This window comes from Podarcis muralis, chromosome 7, assembly GCF_964188315.1.
Source record: "Podarcis muralis chromosome 7, rPodMur119.hap1.1, whole genome shotgun sequence".
NCBI lineage: Eukaryota > Metazoa > Chordata > Lepidosauria > Squamata > Lacertidae > Podarcis > Podarcis muralis.
The window spans coordinates 28,822,609-28,835,258 of record NC_135661.1 but is presented as its reverse complement, the minus strand read 5'-3'; the positions used below and the strand labels follow the sequence as shown (position 1 = coordinate 28,835,258).

At 45.4% G+C, this 12,650-nt stretch overlaps 1 non-coding gene across 1 annotated transcript; it reads right to left on the bottom strand.

Annotated features, from left to right (window-relative positions):
* Nucleotides 1–883: 883 nt before the first annotated feature.
* TRNAK-CUU (transfer RNA lysine (anticodon CUU)) lies at nucleotides 884–957 on the bottom strand. Its single transcript has one exon. It is a non-coding gene; the product is annotated as a tRNA-Lys (tRNA).
* Nucleotides 958–12,650: the final 11,693 nt, after the last annotated feature.

Sequence of the window (12,650 nt, the reverse complement as noted above, 5' to 3'; positions counted from 1 at the left end):
CGCCTGCCTGAACTGATGCAATGCTAGCCTGGGGAAAGATTAGAGGAGAAGATGGGTGGGATCACATCCCATTGTCGGAATCAATATCCAAGCCAGCATCCTCTCCTGATAAATGGCGTCTCTAGCCTATCTGAGGCATTCTCGCAACAAAGAGTCAATTTTGGGCTTCTTGGCTCAACCTAGACCTCTATTATTATTATTATTCCAGCTGCAAAGATGGTATTAGGGATGGCAGATAGAATTCATTTGGTTCTCCTTTTTTTTTTTGCAGTGGATTGACCCGGCAGAGACTCTCAAGCTTGCTTGTGTGAATTAGAATTCAACTCCTGCTCAGCTTACACAATCCTCTGGATTTTGTGATGCAGTTTAAGTGTGCAAAATTTTTAAAAAAGAAATAGTGCACACATAAATAGGTGCTTTATGTGAAAAATGTGTCCAGAGTTTGTATTTTACAGGTGGCATTGTTTTATTAGGGTCAGTGTGGTGTAGTGGTTAGAGTGTTGGACTAGGACCAGGGAGATTAAGGTTCAAATCCCCACATGGTCAGAAGATCACTGGGTGACCTTGGGCCAGTTATTTTCTCTCAGCCCAGTCTACCTCACAGGGTTGTTGTGGGGATAAAATGAGGAGTAATGAAACCACTCCTGAATGCCACCATGAGCTTATTGGAGGAAAAAGGTGAGATATAAATGCAATACTTAAAGAGTATTTATTATTGACCACTATGAGGGTTTTTGTTTTTACAATCAAGTGTCATATAAATTTTATGCATTAAATAATCCCATATGGAAATGGGATGAACTGAACTGAGAGAAACTGACAGATTTAGAATCATCGAATTGTAGAGTTAGAAGGGACCACAGGGGTCATCTAGTCCAATCTTTTGCCCAGTGTGGGGCTTGAACCCACAACCCTGAGATTAAGAGTCTCATGCTTTACCAACTGAGCTACCCAGCAGCTAGTGAGGGGACACCTTTGTGGTGAAGGAGATTCCCTAGACAATCCTATCTGAGCCTTGTTTAGAGTGGACACCCCAAGTCTTGGGGATTGTGAGAGGGGTCTGTGGATTGGGACGGCCTCTCTCATGCAGGAGGCAGTAAGTCAGGCAGAAGATGAGCTTCCATTACTCCAAACTGACCCAGGGCTAGACTCACCTATAAAGACTCAGGCAATGAGGATGTAACAAAGCTAGCTCCATCTCGATGGATTCCACACAGCTGTGAGTCTGCTAAGTTAAAATAAAGGTTTTGGGTCCAATCTTAAGTCATTTCTCTTATTTATTTTCAAAAAACAACAACACACATTGCAGGACTTGGAAGCCAAATTGCCAATAACACCAGGGAAAAGAGCCGTGAAACTCTTCCCAACAAATATCACTCCTTGCCATCGGAAAGACAGCACAAATATTCAAATATGCTCCAACTGTTTCTCTCCCTCCAGCAAAGCACACACAGATGTTGGTATCCTCCATGAGGAAGACACAACTGATCAACCAACTCCAGGCATATTGAACGGAAGCTGGGTAAGCAGTTTGGAACATACATTTCATGATGTTTTGTTTGAAGATGAGAGGGGGAAAGTGTGATAGACTCCACTCCAACAGAAGACATGCTTTGCTGGACCAGACCAAAGGTCCATCTAGTCCAGTATTAGGTACTTACAGTGGACAACCAAATGCCTCTCCCTGGAGGTTTTCAAGCAGAGGTTGGATGGCCATCTGTCCTGCATGATTTAGGTGATATTCCTGCATGGCAGGGGATGCGGGGTCCCTTCCAACTTTACAGTTCTAGGATTCTAAGACATGAGTGCAACAGCATGGTCCTGCTCACAAATCTGAGCAAATGGTATTATGTTTTTAAACCGGAAGGCAGTATATAGCCATCAAAATGTAGCCATTGATAGCCTTACCTTCCATGAGTTAATCTTGTTCCTTCCAAATTGGTAGTCATCATTACATATTGTGGGAACAAAGTCAATCCTTCAACTGCGTGCTGTGTTGTGAAATGCTTTCTTTTGTTTGTCCCAAAACTTCCACCCTTCAGCTTTAGGGGATAGTCCTGTTGTGTTCTACCATTTTCTACATACATTGCACTTATATTCCACAGTTATGGTTCTGTCCCCCATCCCTTAGTTATCTTCTTCCCAGACTAAATATCCTTGCAAAATTTGACCCCGATCAGTAAAAGAGGGAAATCCATGCAGCCTAAAAATATTACAATCTAGGAGGAGTTGCAACTTCAACCATGTGCCAGGTCATGAATGATTATCTGCAATCCAAGAGGTAAAATTGATTTACCTCTTAATGTAGGCATAGGCAAACTCGGCCCTCCAGATGTTTTGGGACTACAACTCCCATCATCCCCTGACCACTGGTCCTGTTAGCTAGGGATCATGAGAGTTGTAGTCCCAAAACATTTGGAGGGCCGAGTTTGCCTATGCCTGTCTTAATATCATCCACACTAGAAGTGATCTTGAATGCAGAGGGTTGTAGTCAATTAGCCCTACTCAGAGTAGACCTATTCACGACTTGCTGAAAGACGATCCACATCTGAGCTCAATACCTGCCATTGAAAGTGAAAAAACAGATGACGGCGATAACTCGGATGAGGAAGAGGGTGCATATGGTGAGGAAGATGAAGAAATTGATAGTGATGAGAAGTATCGAATGAAAGAACGCATTGTGAAGAAGTTAAAAAAAGATGCTGATCTAACAGCTCAAAAACCAACTAAAGAGAAGAAAACAGAGAAGAAAAGTGAGCCACAGTGAGGACCTACGGAAGGAAGTGCGCCAGCTGAAACGTGAACTGTTAGCAGCAAAGCAAAAGAAAGAAGAAAATGCCTCCAAACTAGAGGAGAATAAAATTGAAGATGACAAAGCTGCTCCAAACAGCATTATTGCAGAATATCTGGAAGAAAAAAAGAAATACAAACAGCAGCAGCCAAAGAAAGGACTTTCCTGTGAAGTTCAGATGCTGGCATTGCCGGACAGATTCAAATCTACTGTAATGAATTGGCATGACTACCTTATACCCATTTATTCCAATAGGCTTGTTGTAAGTAGGAGTTGGCTGCTATCCATATTATTTATGCATTATTGCAGAGTGTTATTACTGATTATTTACTTGCTTACTTATTCCAAAGGAGTTGTGGATTGGTTCCCCTTGGGAAGGGCAAGATCCTGGACAGATACCTTGAGATCAGTGATCACGAATTCCCTTACATTGTTTGCCAGCTGTGCAGCATTTGGGCTCCACCCCCGGGAGACCCAGGCTGGAAGATTGCGTTTGCACCAAGAGAACTCTTTAAATGTCACGGCCCAGCCCAAGTGTGTTTAGATTAATATCTAATCACCTCAGTGGAAGTTACAGAAAGCAAGTAACCGCTGTAAAAATTAATGAGCAATTTAGACCTGCCTGCCCAGATGACAAGAAAATCTATATGTCAATTAAAAGATCTCCTCCCCTGGGGAAGCTGCAAAGCTCTTTGTTGAGGTTACTCCTGGCATAGAGAAAAGCCAAAAGAGGGGGGGGGGAGAGAGAAATCAGACGGGAAGAGAGATTTTATAAATGTTGTACTGGGTCAAATCACACAGAATGAGTAAGTCCCAACAGATGATAAACATTTGGGTAGGCGCTGTAGAGATGGGGGAGGGATTTGTGGGGAGGGATGGGGGAGGGATTTGATGGGGGAGGGATTTTTACTGTATTTGTGGTTTTTATGGAAGCCGCCCAGAGTGGCTGGGGAGGCCCAGCCAGATGGGCGGGGTATAAATAATAAATTATTATTATTATTTGACTCAGTTTGCATTTAAAGGCGAAGCTTCCTAAGTCACACTCTCCAAAGCATTATGTGAAATGAAACGCAGCCATCCTTTGAAATTTCCACTTCTCTGAAGTTTGCAACGCAGTTCTCCAGCGAAGGAATGTGTACAGATGTGCATATAAGTGTGCATAGAAATACATGTATTAGTGAAAATGACATACAAACATGCATTATATTGAGGGGAGTCGCTTTGCAAAAATGTGCATTTATCTTGGCCTTTGGCACCTGAGATGTGCGCTTTCAAGGATCCACCCTATTCTTGTGAATGTAAAGGTATTAACTGTTTTTAATCCTGAATTTTAATTTGCTGTAGACCTGGGACCTGCTGGCAAAGAATAGGTAATAATAATAATAATAATAATAATAATAATAATAATAATAACAACAACAACAACAACAACAACAACAACAACAACAACAACAACAACAACAACAAAATTGCATGCAAACATGTATATATTTTAGGAGAAATGCACACTAAATTTCTGGTGAATTTTCACAATTGCAAATTGATTTCTGACGATAAGAGCTGTTTGGCAGTGCAATGCACTCACCTCGGAAAGTTAGAATCATAGAAATGCAAAATTGAAAGGGACCCCAAGGGTCATCTAGTTCAACCCCCTACAATGCAGGAATCTTTTGCCCAACCTGGGGCTCAAACCCACAACCCTGAGATTAAGAGTCTTATTCTCTACCAGCTGAGCCATCCCAGTGATGGACTCTCCTTCCTTAGAGGCAGGGGTTGGATAGCAATCTGTCATGGATACTTTAGCTGAGATCCCTGCATCACAGTGGGTTGGACTAGATGACCCTTGGGGTCCCTTCCAACTCTATATGATTCTGTGATATGGAAATACGGAGAACTGAACATAAAATAGGAAAAACAGGAAGCTGGGGAGACCTGAAACTGACTGATTCACCCATCCCTACTCCTAAGGAAGGGTGGAAAGAGCTGCAACCTTAATAATGTTTTTCATGAGGAAATGTAATAATGTATATGCTCCTTTATAATTAAGGGTTATGCATTTTGCCTGGAAAAAATGTGTACGTCCCGCTGAAATAAGAAGTAAGAAGCCTTACTTCTGAGTGGATATGATTAGCATTGTGCTGTTAAGGTTGGGAGTGGTTGGCCTGGTGGCTGGCCTAGTGGTTAGAGTGTTGGACTAGGACCCAGGAGACCAGGGTTCAAATCCCCACATGGTCAGAAGATCACTGGGTGACCTTGGGCTGGTCATTGCCTCTCAACCTAACCTACCTCACAACGTTGTTGTGGAGATTTATTAAGGAGGGGAGGAACCATGTATGCCATATTGAGCTCCTTGGATTAGAAAAAAAAGACAGGATATAAATGAAATAAACGGAAATAAAATAAATGATTTGATGGTGGGGACTTCTTTTTGCAACGCTATTTGGTACCATGGTTGCCCTGTTGCTCTGGCACAACTCACTCAACCTTCTGTTTCTTTAGCTGCTTTGGTGATCCCAACCTATCAGGGATGCTGAAGTGTCTTCAACAGCATCCCTAAGCTGCTTAGCCAACATGACGCCATCATCAAGGGCAAATAAAGTCATTTGAGAGAGAAAGGAAGAGTGGTGCAAACAATCAGGGGGAAACATTTCAGTGTGGGTTGAGTGTTAGCATCCAGGCAATTCAAACAGTACTGTCGCTTGTCCATGAGATCTTTTAAAACCTATAACAAAAGATAATTTTGTTTCTGGGTAGGCTAAAAAGAAGACGGCAACAACTCAATACATCAAATGGCGGTGGGCTTTTTTCCCCTCCCCTCTTTGCAAAACTGCTGCAATAATCAAGAAAAGCCACAAAATCAAAAGGCACAAAGCAGACTCGACGTGCAAGCCAGCCTTTTGTGTTCCCGGCCATTGTTTCTCTAAAAGAGACAAAAATTCCCTGCTCTAATAGCCTGCAAGCCAATTGCCCACGTAGGATGTTAAACTATAATAAATTAAGAGCTTGGGGTTGCATTGTCTTGTTTCTGCTCTATGGGGACACTGAGGGCTATGTCCTTGGTGGAATATTATGCAGGGAAGGCAATCGCTCTCCCTTGGCCTTCGCAGAACCGGAGCAGACGCCAGAAATCAAAACCAGCTCAAGTTCGTGTGGTTGAAACAGAAGAGGTTTTGTTCTGAACCCTGGTAGGGGCAGGGGGAAAGTATGCTATTGTCATTTGTTTCTTTGTTGCATTTATACCTCATCTGTCCCCCCAAGGAACACAATGTGACATTGCATGGTTCTCCCCTTCCTCAGTGTGCCTGCCCCAGGGTCACATTCAATGGGTTCCTAGCCAAATAGAGAATTTGAACCCTCGTCTCTACCATGACCTACTCCCCGTTTATTCCCTGCAACAGCCCTGTGTGGGAGAATGAAGCTGAGAAGCAATGACTGCCCCCAATTTCACCCAGTGAGCTTCTTATGGCCAAGTGGGGATTTGAACCCTGGCCCCTCCCAGGTCCTAGTCCTACTCTCTAACCACTACACCATACCAGCTTTTGAGCATGAGCAAGATCCTGTGGGGAGAGTAGGGCTGCATAGAGTAGTACCTCGGGTTAAGAACTTAATTCGTTCTGGAGACCCGTTCTTAACCTGAAACGGTTCTTAACCTGAGGTACCACTTTAGCTAAGGGGCCTCCCACTGCTGCCACACAATTTCTGTTCACATCCTGAAGCATCCTGAAGCAAAGTTCTTAACCCAAGGTACTATTTCTGCGTTAGCGGAGTCTGTAACCTAAAGCGTCTGTAACCTGAAGCGTCTGTAACCCAAGGTACCACTATACTTGCAGGAATTTCTGGTGCTACCTGGGGACTTGTCACATGACCCTGGCAGAGAAAGTTAACCCACCCACAGTCAGATGGGCTGCATTAAAGAGGGTCACAATGTCGAGGCAGAGGCTAAACCTAATCTTTGCCCCCTCACCATCCCAGCCCTTAAGAATCAAATATGCTTCTGTCCATAGCAGCAGCGGAGCAAGCCGATTGGGCACCTGGGGTGGCGCACTTGCCCTGTGCCCAGGGATGGGGCCAGCTACCTGTGGGACAGGGCGAGCTGGGGCAGGACGCACCATGGGGCCTCCGAGGAGTCTGCCTGCCTCCTCCCACTCAGCTGCCCTACACTCAGCTGGGGGGAAGGCAGGGGCGGACCATTTGGAGGAGCGCAGAGCCTGTGGGTGCCCAAGCCACCATGTCACTTCCAGTGAGTGCCGCCCAGCATTTTGTCACTCCCCTCAGTGGTGAGACCCGGGGCAGCCCACCCCCACTGCACCCCCTTCCTCCACCCCTGGTCCACAGAGACCTATTGCAGGCTCAGTATCTTGGCTGCATTAAAACAGGGAGAAGGCAACCTTCAGCCCTTGGCATATGGGTTGGTGAGTTGGAGGCTGGAGAGGGAAGAGGGTGAGAATGGAGAAATCTAGGAGAGGCAGAGTCAAAATGAAGGGAGAGATGGAAGGAGGCAACCCAACTCCATCAACACGGCACAGCCTCTTTCCGGAGAGTCACTGTGCTCGCCTTCAATGCACAGAGGGGAAATTTAGTGCCCTCTCTCTTTAATTCAAGGCCTATAAAGTCAGGAAATACCACGGCGATAAACTTCCTTTTACGCAGTGTCTCCCGTTGCAAGCCGCGTCATGGAGCGCTTTATGGAACTCAGCATCCTAATGTGCCATATGATGTGTCTGGTAGAGAAAATAGCCACTAAAGAAAGAGAGAGGTTGTGAAGGAAAAGAACTGCAATTACCAGGAGGGTGAAAGATGGAGGTCTTTAAAACGTCGGCAAACGCAGAGAAAATCCGTGAGGTCATAAAAGGGGTGGTGCTGGCTAGCAAGGAGCACAGGCTGCCATGGAACAGAACAGAAGAATATAAGGAGAGCATGGCTGGATCAGGCCAATGGTCTATCTAGACCAGCATCCTGTTCCCACAGTGACCGACCAAATGCTTGTGGGAAGGCCGCAAGCAGGACCCAATCACAAGAGCACTCTCCCCTCCCACAGCTTCCAGCAATGGGTATTCAAAGGCATACCATGGAGACAGAGTGTGGTCATTATGACTAGTAGCCAGTTTCCACCCCTCAGTTCTAATCCCATCCACTTTGGGCAACAGAGGACAAGCCCCCTCTGTGTACTGCATGGCAGAGCTATGAAGGCAGTGACGTAGCATGGCTTGCCAGTGCCCAGGGCTGCACGGAGGGGTGGGTGGGTGTGAGGGAAGCTGACAGAGCACACTTGTGCATTCAACTGCCTAATGGCATCCACATCACCCAGGAAATTGCAGCTGCGGAGATAAGAAAAGTTCTGTTGTCTGGAGAGGTCACTTCCTGGTTCACATGGAGAAGCTGTTTTCAATGGAGCCCAGTGATGGAAACACACAGTTGTATTGAGGCAGCACTGGGTATTCATGCCCCCTAACAATTTTGTGCCCGGGACAACCACCCCACGCTACACCACTGTGTGAAGGTCACTGTTATGACTCAGCTTAAACTTCTGTTCTCCAGGCTACACATGCTCAAGTCTTCCAACTGTTCCTCAATGGTCTTGGTCCCCAGTCCTCTCCCCACCTGACGGTCCGCTCCTCCAGTTCACCAAGATTCTTCTTTAAATGGAAGCCTGATTAGACATAAGAGGAGGAGCCTGCTGGATCAGGCCAGTAGCTCATCTAGTCCAGCATTCTCACAGTGACCAACATGATGCCCGTGGGAAACCTGCAGGACCCAAGCACAAGAGCCCTCTCCCCTCCTGTGGTTTCCAGCACTGTCTACTGCCTTCCACAATGGAGATGGAGCACCCTAATGACATCACTGGAGATGAGTAATGTTTCAGTCTCAATAAATAAATAATCCTCTCTACAATCTGAGATAACTTGTCCCTTGCTTCTGAGTTTCTTGAGTGCTGAGTGCAAAGTGAGGAGGTTGAGTCCACAGCATTATAGAGTCGTCATGCCCCTTGATCAATGCAGGATGGAACTACATCATCCCTGACAGGTTTCCTTCCACCTCTGGCTGAACATGGCACAATGGGTTAGTGCGCCTGGCTGTTAAGCGGAAGGTTGGTGGTTCAAGCCCACCCAAGGAGGGCTGTGGGCAGGATTCCTGCACTGCAGGGGCCTGGACTAGGTGACCCTTCTATAATTCTATGATTCTATGATCTCCACTTTTCTCCACTTGTGATTCCCATCTACAGTGGTACCTCGGGTTAAGAACTTAATTCGTTCCGGAGGTCCGTTCTTAACCTGAAACTGTTCTTAACCTGAGGTACCACTTTAGCTAATGGGGCCTCCTGCTGCCACCGTGCGATTTCTGTTCTCATCCTGAAGCAAAGTTCTTAACCAGAGGTACTATTTCTGGGTTAGCAGAATCTGTAACCTGAAGCGTCTGTAACCTGAAGCGTCTGTAACACTGTACTGCTATTCTGCATTGCTGCCTCCAACCATAGAGGCAGAGCATAACCATCATGGCCTGTAGCCATCAATAGCTTTCTCCTCCTCCACAAACTTGCCCAATCCTCTTTTAAAGCCATCTAGGTTGGTGAGCATCGCTGCCTCCTGTGGGAGGGAGTTCCATAGTTTAACTCTGGGCTGCATGAAGGAGGTCTTTCCTGTCCTGAATCTTCCAACATTCGGCTCCATCAGATGTCCATGAGTTCTGGTGTGATGAGAGAGGAGGGGAAAACCTTTCTCCCTCCATTTTATCCATGCCACGCCCAATGTTACAAACGTTTATCATTTCACCGCTTACTCGCCTTTCCTCTAAACCAAAAAGTCCCAAACATAGTGAACTTTATTCCTAAGGGAGTTGCTCCATCCCCTTGATCATTTTGATTGCCCTTTTCTGAACCTTTTCCAACACTACAATATCCTTTTTGAGGTGAGGCGACCAGAACGGTGCATCGGGTTCAATATGCAGCCGCCTCATGGATTTGTGCGCAAGGATACACAATCCACATTAAGCAGAGGTGTGGGTGGGCTCTGAAGCACCAGACTGCTTGGCTCTGGCGTGATTTATGCAAAGTGTTCTCCTAATCCTCTTCCTCCTCTTGTCCCCAAGAAATCTCACCCACCAGTCTGCTCTTCCCTGTCCTCCCATGATAAAAAGCCTTTGGAATGGCACAATGCAATAGCACCATCGTCAGCTAGCAAAGCCAAATAACTGCCTTCTCGGGGAGAAAGCTCCAGCAGTTCTTGCTTCTGTTACAGAGGATTTATTTTTTATTTTTGGAAAACCATCGCACAACCCAGAGAGAAGTTTTGCTGAGCTTGTTGAAGAGCTTTTAAGTTCTCTCAGACTCCCACGTGAACAGATGACACCCATAAATTGGTCTCAGCATTTACTGCTATGAATTCTGGTGTCCCAGAATTGGGCCCTGATCCAGAAAAAGACAATCAGTTAATGATGTGTGCGCATATATATATATATATATATATATATATATATATATATACACACACCGTATTTTTTGCTCTATAAGACTCACTTTTTCCCTCCTAAAAAGTAAGGGGGAATGTGTGTGCATCTTATGGAGCGAATGCAGGCTGCTCAGCTATCACAGAAGCCAGAACAGCAAGAGGGATTGCTGCTTTCACTGCGTAGCGATCCCTCTTGCTGTTCTGGCTTCTGAAATTCAGAATATATTTTTTTTCTTGTTTTCCTCCTCCAAAAATTAGGTGCGTCTTGTGGTCTGGTGCATCTTATAGAGTGAAAAATACGGTATATATATTCTCCTGTTTTCTTTTCTCCATCAGTTCATGAGAAAAGAAACTGCATTTGGAAATGATAGAAAGGGAGGATGAGAAGTCAATGGATACAGTAATTTTCAGTCTAGGTTAAAATTTGTAAAGTTTTTTTTTTTTTTGTAAAAAAATAAATAAAATTGGAAGAGGGGAAAAAAGGTAAACTCAATCCTATACCCACCCAAATTATAAATGGAGGAAAACAGAAACCTCTTTCACAAGGCAGTAAATCTTATTTTACTTATCATTCATTCATTAACTTTCGACACCACTTTTCCTTCAAGGAGTCTGAGGTGGTGTACATGGTTCTCTCCCTCTCTGTATTCTCCCTGCTGCTGCAGCAACAACAACCCTGCGAGATAGGCTAAACCGAGAATTGGATTGAACCCCATATCTCTATATCCTAGTTTGATCCTCCATGCAGAGTTATCATGCTGGTTTCCAAACAGTTTCCAAACAGTTCAGGTGAGTCATAACTTAGAGCTGCACGCAAATAGTCTCTCCAAACTTTCTGTTCTATTTGTAGGCAGACAAACTGGGGGGAACGGGCGGCTCACGTCTCGCCCCACATATGGTTATCGGCCTTCTAAAAACTCACTTGTCAAATTCAGCTCCCAGTGCAGGTGGGGTAATAGTGCCACTTAAAATAGTTGTGGTGAGAAAAACAGATTCCATCCCAATTTAGCTGGTGATGTTGGGTGAGAGTCACATATCTCGTTCTACCTGCACGTGCCTTGAAACAGCTAATAATTGCCCTGGACTGTTAAAGGGATGCATTGCTGAAATTCCAGGTCTTCGCAATTGGAAAAGAGACTCTTTCTGGGCAGAAAGAGCTGTACAAAAATCAAAATTGGCTTGTGGTCCTATTTCTAAAATCACTGCTGCTTAGTCAACAATATTGAATAGCAAAATTCATTTACATGCCCCATTTTGTGTGTGTGGTTCCCTTGCCCCGAGTATTTGCTGCCGGTAGAAGGGCAAAAGTTTCACCAGTGGAACACAGCGCACACACCCTCTGCCATCCTGAGAAAATTCCTTAATCCCAATCTGATTTCGCTTTATTCTCTGGGAGATTTACAAAAAGAAAACACACACACCAATAAATAGATTTTAGAAAGGGGCAAGTTTAGAAGCAGCCGCACAAAGCATTTTTAAATATGTTTTTAAAATTAGTTTTTATAAAGGTTTTTCATGTTCCAAAAGAACCCCCCAAAATCAAGACTCCTCATGCTCCACTCCCCCTTTTCTCCCGCCCAGGATGGCTCTGCCCTCTACCTGCCTGTCACAACCATTGCATCACACACAGCTGGGCTGTGGCTGCAACAGCCTCTCCTCCTCCAGCAATCACTATGAGCTGTCCAATAGAGGAGGCCGGCAGAAGCGACCATGAACAGAGAACAGGATGCTTCCTCAGAACTGCAGTATCCAACCCTTGGGCAAAGTACCAGCTCATCCTCCTCCCCGAGCTCAGCAGAGGCAGGACAGAAGGAGGAAATAGGGACATTCTGTGATGAAATCCAAAGCCAGGATGGTTTTCATAATTCTGGGACTGCCCCTGGAAAATTAGGACACTTGAAAGCTATGTGACTCTTGCTTGCCTTATTGGAGAGCTCATTAAGGTAAAGGTAAAGGGACCCCTGACCATTAGGTCCAGTCATGACCGACTCTGGGGTTGCGGTGCTCATCTCGCTTTATTGGCCGAGGGAGCCGGCGTACAGCTTCCAGGTCATGTGGCCAGCATGACTAAGCCACTTCTGGCGGACCAGAGCAGCGAACAGAAACTCCGTTTACCTTCCTGCCAGAGTGGTACCTATTTATCTACTTGCACTTTGACGTGCTTTCGAACTGCTAGGTTGGCAGGAGCAGGGACCGAGCAACGGGAGCTCACCCCGTCACAGGGCACTATTCAAAAAAGGGCATTAGTGAAGTGGAAAAGGTTCGGGAAAGGGCAAGCAGAATGGTCCAAGGCATGGTGAGATTCCCCTATGAGGAAAAATGAGGAAAGGTTGCAGCATTAAGGACTTTTTAGTTAAGACAAAAGGCAAGTACAGTGGTACTTCTGGTTAAGAACTTAATTCGGTCTGGAGGTC